This window comes from Callospermophilus lateralis, chromosome 2 (genome assembly GCF_048772815.1).
Source record: "Callospermophilus lateralis isolate mCalLat2 chromosome 2, mCalLat2.hap1, whole genome shotgun sequence".
NCBI lineage: Eukaryota > Metazoa > Chordata > Mammalia > Rodentia > Sciuridae > Callospermophilus > Callospermophilus lateralis.
In genome coordinates this window covers 123,715,777-123,727,802 of record NC_135306.1, presented here as the reverse complement: position 1 = coordinate 123,727,802, position 12,026 = coordinate 123,715,777, and the positions used below count along the sequence as shown (strand labels likewise).

The 12,026-nt window shown below is 35.3% G+C and overlaps 1 pseudogene; it reads right to left on the bottom strand.

Annotated features, from left to right (window-relative positions):
- Window positions 1-3,262: 3,262 nt before the first annotated feature.
- LOC143387590 (S-phase kinase-associated protein 1 pseudogene) overlaps window positions 3,263-12,026 on the bottom strand; it is a 30,460-nt pseudogene continuing 21,696 nt past the window's right edge.

Here is a 12,026-nt window from a genome sequence, read left to right as displayed (position 1 = left end):
GCAAATGTCATAAGGTTAATAAATGGTACTATCAGAATTTAAACCCAGGACAGTCAACTCAACACTCCATGTTCGTAAGCACTATCCAATATCGCTTCTACCCTGTTTCTTTTCAGACATTTTCTTAAAAACCAAGGTGCTTGGTTCTCACACCTCTGGAAGTGCCCAGGAAAACAAGAGCTGTAAGTAAGCACATGGTCAGTTTAAACTTTGTCAAATTTCATTTTTACATTTGAACAATAAAAGTACCATTGGTCCAATAACTCAGAAAAACAGTTTTAGAGTCCTCGATTTACAACTGTTCTTCTTTTCAAAGCTTTATACATTCAGTACCATGAAATCAAAATGCCATGATTGGTCCCCTGTAGATGTAAATAGGTAGTCCCCTGTAGATTTAAATAGGTAGTCCCCTGTAGATGTACACAGAGTATGTATTGTCTGTGTTGAATTTATGCTATTACATATTGTGTAATATTCTGTAATATTTTTAGTAGAGATAAAATAAATGATTGAACGTGCAAGTTAATTTAAGTGATCAAGAGTCAAAAAGAAAAAGAAGCTCAAAGACATATTAACCAAAGAAAAGAAGCATGAATAGAGATTTAGAGCATGTAGGAAAGGGTTAAAATGTGGATAAAATGCTATAATCTAGAGTAGTCAGTACCTTAGAGAAAACCAATAAAGACTATGAAATAAAAGCAATCAGTTGAAGGTATTCTATTATGCTTTTATCCAAAACACAGACAAATACACCCTAAGAATAGAGTGTTTCCAGTGAGTTCAAGATTAAATCTGGGCTCAATCAGAAGAAAAAAAAAAAAAAGCCTATCCACCATGGAGCTTACTGTATTCTTCTTCAGAAGAATTTTTCTTTCGAACATTTTTTCAGTGTTTGAAATTGGGGGAAAAAGAATAAAACAGGCTACTCATTCTCATATCTTTGGGGGTATTTGTAGAAATGTAACCATTCTAAAAGAAAAGAAATCTTTTGAGCTATCAAATCAATGAATATCATTTGAGCATCAACTGCGAGGGATATTATTCAAGTCACTATGACAATGGAATGAAGGGTAAGATGAGAATTTTTTTAACAGGATTATTACAATAATACCTCCTTCAAAAAAACCTTCTAAAGAGAAACAAGGACAAATGCCACTGTTTCTCAACTTTAAAAGTAATTATGAAAAAATAATTATGAAATAGCTTTAGTATTTTATTAGTTACAGAAAAGAGAAAACAGAGGTTACTAAAAATGTGCTATTACATATTCCATAATATTTTTAGTAAAGATAAGGAATTCCCCAGAATATTGAAATAAATGTTGATCCCTTAAGAGAACCAAACACTTTGTCTATAGGGAATTGTTCGCGGAGGAGTGGTGTCAGACTGCTGATAGGATGTGTCACCACTTTGTAATGTGTTGGCAGCCTGCTTGTCAACACAAGTGCTTATCACAGGTGGTTAATTGTAAAAATGAAAGCCAAGCCTTCTGGTTATCACCGGTGAAATGGCTGTGGTTTTGAATGTCACCTTTAACGTATAGGGGCTAAGTTGGTATTTAAAAATGGTTCTAACCCGCCTACTGAATCACTGGGAAATTTAAAAACCTGTAAAATGAGCAAACACAATTGGACAAGATTAGAGTAGGTATCTACCACTGATTCAGACATAAGCAATACGGGACTTTTTAAAACACAGATCATCACCAGTTTCTAAATTGAGAGTATCACCCAAGAGAGAAACAAAATTTGTCCATGAGCAACAGTTTTGTAAAGCATAGGGTGCACTCAGATTAGGTATAACCAAATTGGTCACTTGAGATGGTCTAAAATATAAAAATTCTGTAAATCGAAGAATCCTGAAGTTCAAGAGCATGTTTTAATTAGAGTATGTATTGTCTGTGTTGACAATGTCAGTAGTATCTTTATTTGTAAATGATAAGTGATTTGACTATGCAACTGCATGAGTTTTTGTGAACACTCTGAAGGTTGCTTTATTCTAGTTTCTGACTTCCTTTTTGTCTATAACCCCATGGAATGGGTTTACATGCTCTTAAAAGAGAAAACTAAATTTGAATTGGCACTTAGTCATATTTATACCCTAGAACGTAAGGTGTTGGAGTATCCTGCCTAACTTGCTTATGCATAGCCAATTGTGGCATAATCCATAGGTTCTACAACAGAATCCAGAGGGACTCATTTTAGAGGCTCCAGCTGCAACGCAGGTCAGCAATTTAGGAGGTCATTTCCTTTTAACAATTCAATCACATGCTTTTTAGAGATGCTATCCTTGTACTGGGCTGATCCACAAAAGAAATTAATAGAATCTGTAAGAAATAAAGGAAATTATTTTTTAGATTCTGCCAGAATATAACAGTTGAAAGGAAAGACTTAATTTTCTGGGCTTACTGCCTAATCAATTCTAATTTTCATTGTGCCTCATTAAAAAGAATATTTACTACATGGCTGCTTCTGCCAGATTTAGCCGAACACTCTAAGAGAAAACAACTAGGAATAGAAAACACATTCTGGCCCTCCCCTCCCCAATTTCTTTGAAAAGGTTAAAATGAAGATGGTTTGGTACTGAATAATAGATATGAAAACAAGTTGTAAAAATGGAGAAATGCCTCAGTGGCTTTAACAAAAAGCAACTTCAGTGAATTTGAAGCTTCCTAATATTTAAACAACAAAGCAAAAGTTCTACTTTTATCAAAATAGACTGTATTATATTATATGTATGACGAATATATTACAATTAATCTCCTATTATATATAATTTTAATGCACTAATTTTAAAAAGTCTAGTCTTATTACCTTAATTCACTAAAGTAGAACATAAGTTCTGTTTTTGTTTTTGTTTTTTTCCCTATTTCAGAAAACGTTTGCAAGTTGTTTTATTTACAATGTCAACTTTTAAAAGCTCACCAAAGTAAACTGGACAATAAACTTGGCAGATATCGATTTACAAAAGCAGGGAAAGCCCAAAATGACCCTTTCTACAGAGAACCCACAGTTCGATTTTATTCAGAGTAAAGAAAAAATAAACTTTTTCTCATACTAGAAGAAATTCAGCCATAGGTTTGGAGTCTGTACTCAAACTACACAGGCAATAAGGACAATATTATGCTAATAAATTGATTTGCTGCTGCATTTGTCTACTGTTTGTCTAACATTAACAATTATAAACAGAGCAGTGCAACTAGTATTTGGAACAATCCTTATAGTGTCATAGTGTCAGGTACAACATTCCACTTCCTTTCACATCACCCCTTCTCTTTGCTTACCTGGGCTTCCTCCTCTTCAGTGAAGTCATGTTTGATATTAAAGGTTTTGCAAATCTCCTCAGGAGTTTTCCCCTTGATCATATTGGCAACAGTCTTGTCCGTAACATCAAGCAAACTTTGATGTCTGAGTAGTTCGCAGCCAGAATAAGTTCACAAAAGTGATCCTTGGTCAACTTTCAGGAATTCTTGGTCCCAAATGGGAATATCTTCTGTTCACTTTTCTCAAGAGGAGGAGGGTCATCCTTCTGGTGTGTGCACCACTGAATGACCTTTTTTTAATATTGCTGCATTAACATTTGGTAGAACAGCTGGGTCATCATCTTCTTCACCATCCATTCCCAGATCTTCCAACATGGTCTTGATTGTCACAGATTGCTTGGCAATTTCTACATCAGCTTCAAATATCTCCCCATTAGAACTTTGTAACTTAATTGATGGCCAATTGTGGCATGATCCACGGGTCTGCAACAGAATATATAGGGATTCATTTTAGATTCTACAGCTGCAAAGCAGGTCAGTAATTTAGTGATTCTAACAATTCAGTCATGGTGTTGGTCTCAAGAAGATGGCGGACCAGAGCCTGAAGGGGCCTGGCAGCATCCACACAAGGAAAGAAAAAGGCACAGGACAAGGCGACTCCGAACCTAAGAATTTTTAAAGAACAAAATTTCGTATTTAAAAGTTAATGTACACAAATGCAACGTTATTATATAATGTTTGGAAAACAGAGTCTTGTAAGAAAATAAATTGCCATAACATCTCAAGTTTTTTTGAGATGATCCCCCAAACTACACTATATATATCCTTAAAAGTTAACCTTAAAGTTTTCCTCTTTTTTTTCTTTTGTATTTTATTTCTTTATTTGTTGTTTTTAGATATACATGATAGTAGGGTGTATTTTGACATTTTATACATACATGGGGTGCAATCCATTACAATTTTGATCCACTCTTGTGGTTGAACACGATGTGGAGTTACAATAGTCATGTATTCGTATATGAGCATAGGAAAGTTATTTTCTGATTCATTCTACTGTCTTTCCTGTTTCCATCCACCCTTTCTTCCCTTCATTTCATTTGTCTAATCCAATGAACTTCTATACTTCCAGTCCCTACCCTCCCTTGTTGTGGGTTATCATCCACATATCAGAACATTTGACCTTTGGTTTTTTGGGGACTGGCTTATTTCACTTAGCATGATATTCTCTAGTTCCATTCATTTTTTAGAAAATGTCATAACTTCATTCTTCTTTATTGCTGAGTAATATTCCATTGTGTAGATATACCACATTTTCTTTATCGAATGTGAATGAGCTTTATCTGAGTATGAATTGAGCTGCTATAAACATTGATGTGGCTGTATCAGTGTAGTATGCTGATTTCAGGTCTTTCAGGTATAAACCAAGGAGTGGGATAACTTGGTCAAATGGTGGTTCCATTCCAGGTTTGCTGAGGAATTTCCATACTGCTTTCCAGAGTGGTTGCACCAATTTGCAGTCAGAGCAATATGTAAGTGTACCTTTTCCCCCACATCCTCGCCAACATTTATTGTTACTTGTATTCTTGATAATTGCCATTCTGACTAAAGTTTTCTTAAACAGCACTTTCTAGGACAGAAACACTCATTGTATTATTGGTATGTTGCATCCACTTTATCAGTTCCAGACAAACCATCTTTAATGAATTTGGAGTGGTCATTTTTCATAGTTTTGTTTTCATCATCAAGTGTATCACAAATTTGGGAATGAGCTCAAACTAAATCTTAACAATGCTATGCATTTAGGCCAGGCATTGTAGTATATGCCTGTGATCCCAGCAACTTGGGAGGCTAAGGCAAGAGAATCAAAAGTTTGAGGTTAGCCTCAGCAATTTAGTGAGGCTCTGTCTCAAAATAAAAAAATAAGAAGAACTTGGGTTGTAATTCAGTGGCACAGTTTCCCTGAGTTCAATCTTAAATATCACCCCCCAAAAGATGTTAATATTCAATTCTTTTCTAGAAATATGCTCTACATAGTTAATTTCAGAAATTTATATTTCATAAAAATGAGGAATTCGCTGTAACTATGAACTGCCAACAAAATCTTCTACCTCGACTGGCTAGTAGTACTTGTTCACTATGAAAAAATGTGGTGGTCCCAGTAGTAGGATCATGGACAGCAGCATCTATCCTTTGGGTATCTCCTGGGAATTCAAGGTCACAAACTTCCTTGGGATATTTATCTAGCACTGTGGGGCCTTGTAGGGCTCCAAACTTTTTTCATGTGATAAACAATAAATCAGGCCCAGCATGGTGGCACACACCTGTACTCCCAGTGGCTCAGGAGACTGAGGCAGGAGGATCACCAGTTCAAATTCAGCCTCAGCAAAAGCAAGATGCTAAGCAACTCAGTGAGACCCTGACTCTAAATAAAATACAAAATAGAGCTGGGGATGTAGCTCAGTGATCAAGTGCCCTGGAGTTCAATCCCCAGTACCCCCAAACAAACAAACAGACAAAAAAAACAATGAGTCAAAATAGAGCCTTATTCTTGGCCAAAAAAAAAAAAGAAAGAAAGAAAGAAAGAAAACTATGATCAAACAACTAAGACCTGTCAAAGGCAAGGTACATTATAAACCAATACCTGAATTACAAGAAGAAGAAGAAGAAGAAGAAGAAGAAGAAGAAGAAAAAGAAGAAGAAGAAGAAGAAGAAGAAGAAGAAGAAGAAGAAGAAGAAGAAGAAGAAGAAGAAGGGAAAAGAAAGAAAGAATCATTTAAGCTACAGACTCTAGGATGGATGTTTGGGTTTTTGTTTGTTTGTTTGTTTGTTTGTTTGTTTTACTTCTCCAGTGATCCAGCCTTAAGCAGTAGAGCCACAGAGGGATTAAGAGCACAGGACTTGGACTTAGAGACATCAGTCCCAATTCTGTCATTTATTATTAGCTCCCAGATTTTGGATAATTTGTTTAATGTCTCCAAATCTTTCTTTTCCTCTGTGTCAAACAGAGCACTAAGGAGGCTCTTATGAGATGATATAGGTAAAGTGCTAAACTCAATGTCTGGCTCCCTGCATTATTACTAATCATAACAACATTCATTAAGTTACATTAAATGCTCTGAAAAAGTTTATTATTCATGATCAATCATTCACTTTCTGTTCTTGGTTCTGGAGATTTAAAAAACATGTCTACAATCAAAACTCACAAAATTTCTGCTCTGCCATTCAAATGCAAGGGTAACATATTCTTCTCTGCATTGGCCTTCATTTTTGTTTCCCATATATTGGTAATCCATCTCTGCATAATCATTATCACCCATTCTTCCTCCCTCAAAACCTTAGCCTCAGTTGTCTGAACTGCCCTAGAATGCCAATCAGTCTTGGAAACCTCAAGTGGTCTTTGTTCTTCTTGAAAATGTTTGTAATTTTAAAAGTATAACAAACCTCCAATGTCCGAAGAATTGAAAGCTGAATGATGGAATTCCAAATATGACTAGAGGCACCTTCACTATGAGGGAGAGCAGAGTTTGGACTGAAGCCCTTCCAGACAGACACAAACTGAGACTAGAGATATATTGTTATATTGTGTGCATGTGCAAATATGTAACAACACATCCTATCATTATGTACAACTATAGGGCACCAATAAAAATGTGGAAGAAAGTTTTAAAAATAAGTAACTATGCACAGGGGAAAGACCTGCATACATTCTATCAGAGGAGCCCTTCTTTCTGACAGAAGTAAAAGAAAGGATTCACCTCTAAACAGTATTAATATAAGGTCTTCATAAACTGCATCAAGCCATTTCAGAAGATCAGGCCAAAATGAATGGGAAAGCAATGTTTAAAATGCAAGATAAAGTAATTAAATCATATCAATTAGAGACAAGAGATGATCTCAAGGCACAATTGAAGTCCGTAGCACAATTTTTAAAAATTCCATTGTATATTGAATTTGGCACCAGGAAAGCCAAAAGATAGGAATGCTAATATCATTAGTTGGAAGAAGCCCACTGGGGCTTAAAGGTCCAACAGCACCAAGTCTGACTAAGCACCACTGGGGCAGAGTTTAACACAAGAATGAATGCACAGGCCTTGAATCAGACAGACCTGATTTAGTTTCAGATGCCATCCCTTAACCAGCCAATCGACTTTTCATTCTTCTTTCATCTAATGAGGTATTTATCAAGAGCCAATCCTTTTAAAGAAAATTTCATACATATACATAATGGAGTTTTATTCAGCTATAAAGAAAAATGAAATGATGTCATTTGCAGGAAAATGAATAGAATTTGAGACCATTGTGTTAAACAAAATGTGACAAATTCAGAAGGTCAGGGTCATATGTTTTCTTTCATATGTGGAAGCTAGAGAGAAAAAAGGAAAAGTGGGGTAGGGGGTGGATCTCATGAAACTCAAAGGGAGATCAGTGGAATAAAGGGAAGGGACCAGGGGAAGGGAGGAGAGGAAGGAAATTGGAAATACTGGGGCATGATACTGGCCAAATTATATTGTTATGTTATGTACATGTATGAATATGTAACAACAAATCTCATTATGTACAACCATAATGCACCAACAAAAAATATGGAGAAAGAAAGAGTTGATCATTTGCCTCGAACTGTTCTAGGCACAGGGGATACACAATAGCAATCAAACACATCAAAATCCTGGACCTCATGGTGCTAACACTCTAATAGGAAGAGAGAGAGAATGATAAAAATAGAGCAGGAAAGAGGGATAGGGAATAGAAGGGTCAGGTGAGGAATATTCCACTTTACATATGGTGGCCAAGACACTATTATTTTGGCACTATGAAAACAATTGCTGGGCCTCAAGCAATAATAAATGAGGGAAATTCAAATTTGGGCTTTAGGTTGTTTCGAAGCATTTAGCAGCTTTGCATGAGAATGATAAGCATGCCTGTATGACTGTACATATGGTGTGATGCTACATGGTATACAATCAGAGAAATGAAAACTTGTGCTGCAATTGTGCACAATGGATCAAAATGCATTCTGCTATCATATATACCTAATTAAAATAAATAAATTCTAAAAAAGAAAAAGAATGATAAGCATGTCAATTATAATAATTCTTTTTTTAAAAAAGAGAGAGAGAGAAAGAGAATTTTAATATTTATTTTTTAGTTTTCGGCGGACACAACATCTTTGTTTGTATGTGGAGCTGAGGATAGAACCTGGGGTGCACGCATGCCAGACGAGCGCACTATGGCTTGATCCACATCCCCAGCCCCAATATAATAATTCTTATTAATTCATCAAAGTCTTTCAAATGAGTATTTGGCAAACGTTGGTATGCAGTTGATACACACACACACACACACACACACACACACTTCTAATTCTATATCACATCAAGTTAGGGGAATTTTTATGGGAAGCTTTTTTAATGGTCATTAGTTTACTATGAGAAATATATTTTCTCTGCCAGCTCCAGGTTGGAATGGCACAATGTTTTCTTTTTCTTTTTTTTTAATATATTTTTTAGTTGTCAATGGATCTTTATTTTATTTATTTGTGTATGGTGCTGAGAATCGAACCCAGTGCTTCACACATGCTAGGCAAGTGCTCTTCCACTGAACTACAACCCCAGCCTTACACATTCTTTTTCTAATAGAAAAGTAAAGAGATTGTAGGTAGTATATTTAATGCCTATGTTGCCTACCTCTTAATACAATAATTGTCAAAAATGTCTGTAAAGAGTGCGATCTAAAATAAAGCAGCAAAACATGAAATAAAGCATCATTTTATACCTGAATATATGACTATGTTTTGTTTGTGAATCACTGTAAATATGCTTACCACACTGTGGTTTAAATGATTGATTGGTAAACTGTCACACTTTTTGCCACCACAGGCGGGAAAAACTGGGTCAGGTCAAAATTATTTATAGTGAGTGACACCACACAATCCGTGTGGTGTTATCTTAACCCTCCAAGACCTCAAAACCCATTTTGGTTCATTCTGTTTCGTTGCTCTAATTGCTGTTTGGGGATATGGAATAGCCCAATGTTTTGACCACTTATGTACATAAAATGGACAAAGCAATTTTTTCCCAAATGGGAAATTTCTGTAACTTTGACCACTCTTCAAGTTGAATGATTACATCAATCCTCACTAAAGCATATTTACCTTTACCTTGGTAATAATTTGTCTAGACTTCATCAACATTGAAGTGAGCTTCGCCTCCCAAATCCTTACTAGGAGTAAAGGCATGAGGCAGCTGTCTGTGGGGCCCATCGAAGGGAGGTAGGTTACCATGTTCTAAACAGAAACAACTCAAAAAAGAGCTATGGTAAAATTGTTAAGATTATAGGAAAGCTTATCACTTCAGGTGGAGGGTATTCAAAAACGAGAAGTCTGTAGTAAAGTCAATTTTATCTTCATTGTTATGGTTGCTTTCAAAGAAAATCATGATGTAAGGAGTGTTCCAGAAAACTCTAGGGAAATTGAGTCTCCCAGCTCCAACTTTGACTGCTGATTGCTAATGAGCCCACAGCATTGAGATCTGCTGTTTGGTTCCCTGTTTTGACCAACACACATACATACAACAGGTATTTCAGTAGGTCCCCACATGTGACATTTAAAATGTTATTATACTTTTAAAAAGATATCCTTTTGATTATTATTTTCATTTCCATATAGAATCAGAAATCTAAGTTACACCGTGGTATATTAAAGTTTCTCTGGAGGCCAGCTTTGTTTTTATATACTCACAAGTGCTCTTGGTTTAAAAATCTAAACTGCATATTATCATCCAAGATTGAAAACTACCATAAGGCACTAATAATTTTAAATAAGGGTGTAAAATTCCATCTTATATAAAATATTTGAATGTCATTTTAATTATATTGAAAATGAGGGGAAGTGATAATTAATAAATTAATAAACTAATAAATTACACTCAGCCTATGCTACATTCCAAGTAGTAATATGCTAAGAGATTGAAGTGGTGGTACAGAGTTCTGAAGCATAATATTAAGGAAACATTGTAAAATAAGGTAAAGGAATCATTAGTTTGTAAATTATTGGGAAGAATTAGTTATTACTCTCTTTAATTTGCCTTTCAAGAAAAACCAAAAATAACCCAAAATATATTAAAGTGTTTCCTTTCTCCAACACTTGAAAGTGTGTTTCATGTTCAGTATTTAAAATATTTAACTATATCAATAGCCTAGAACTCAATGAGGTTTCACTTTAAAAGAAGTTCACTAACAAAGAAGTAACTCTCTGATGTACTTCAGGTTGAGCACAGAAATACTTTCTGTTTATTTTTATGTTCCTAAAGATTAAACACATATTTGTCTCATATTAGGCACTATATTCAAGTGGCTAAATGGATATATAAATGAATAGATAGAAATTAAGAGCAGGCTCAACCTGCTAGATTATCTGGACTTCCACTGAAAAAAAGACTCAACTTCATCCAATGATGTGTTTTCTATTTGTTATTTCTGAACTCTCCAAATTTGCAGGAAAATGATATGTAGTAATAAGTTACTGGGATTAAGAGACAACTGATTTTGCCTTTTTTAAAAATACTTTATTTATTTGTTTTTTATTTTTATGTGGTGCTGAGGATTGAACCCTGTGCCTCTCACGTGCCATGCAAGTGCTTTACCACTGAGCTACAACTCCAGATCCTGATTTTAACTTTTGTAAAAAAAAAAAAAAAAAAAAAAAAAATTATCACTGAAAATTAATTATCACTGAAAAAATGAAACCATTAGTTGTTTATCATATATTTACGAAATTATTTTTCCTATATGTTAAGCTACCTAGAAAAGATATACTAACTAAAGATTCCAGTAACAGAGAAAAAGCCTGGTTTTAGAATACAAAAGAACGTGATTTGGGGGAAACCGATTTATACAGCCCCAAACTGGGCCTCCAGAAATCATCTAGACTAATCCCTTCATGTTACATTGGAAAACAGGCCCAAAGACATTGAAAAACTTCCTCACAACTAAGGAGATAAAATTGGCACTAGGATTAGCATCTCAGACCCCTGACTAGGATAACCCAGGATACTGAGCATTAACCCAAACTGCTTCTGAACACATAAGTACATGATTTGCATAAACTGATCCTGCAAGCTGGAGCAACATTATACACTGTACAGGAGGGAAATATGAGCCAAAGTTTTACTTGGAGATGAAGTTACCAGTTAGCCATTTCATTTTCAGAATCTAGTTGGCAATGTACTTCTAGACCAAAACAAGCCTCCATATATTAGAGTCTGTGTCCCAAGAGTTTAGAGTTTCTCTTCTGTCTCTGTAGTTTTTTCAAGAGAAGTTGGTTGATAACATTCTTTGAAATAGTGCTAGAAAGAAAGCACATTAAATAGTAAAAATTGCAGGCAAAATGAGGAATACAGCAAGAAAGGGGCCTGTTACCGCTGTAAGAAACAACACTGCCTTGATGCTGTAAAAGTACATGAGAGGGTTGATAGCAGCTAGCAGATAATAAGATTCTAGAACAAAAAGATCATCAGCACAACCCTGGTGTCTCCACTGCTGGGGTGGGTGTGGGGTCTACAGAGACCTTCATGTTGGGAGGGTTTTGGAAGGAGGTAATAGAACTTCTGCTTTGCTAAGCTTTTATGGAGTCAAAGTACTGATATATGATATATATTTTAATCCCTACTGCAATTACATTTCTATCTGTTCAAGAATGAGCAAGTATAGCACATTCTTTTGTCCAAAGCAACAGTTTATGAGTGAAAATAAAGGCTTCATTCCTTGT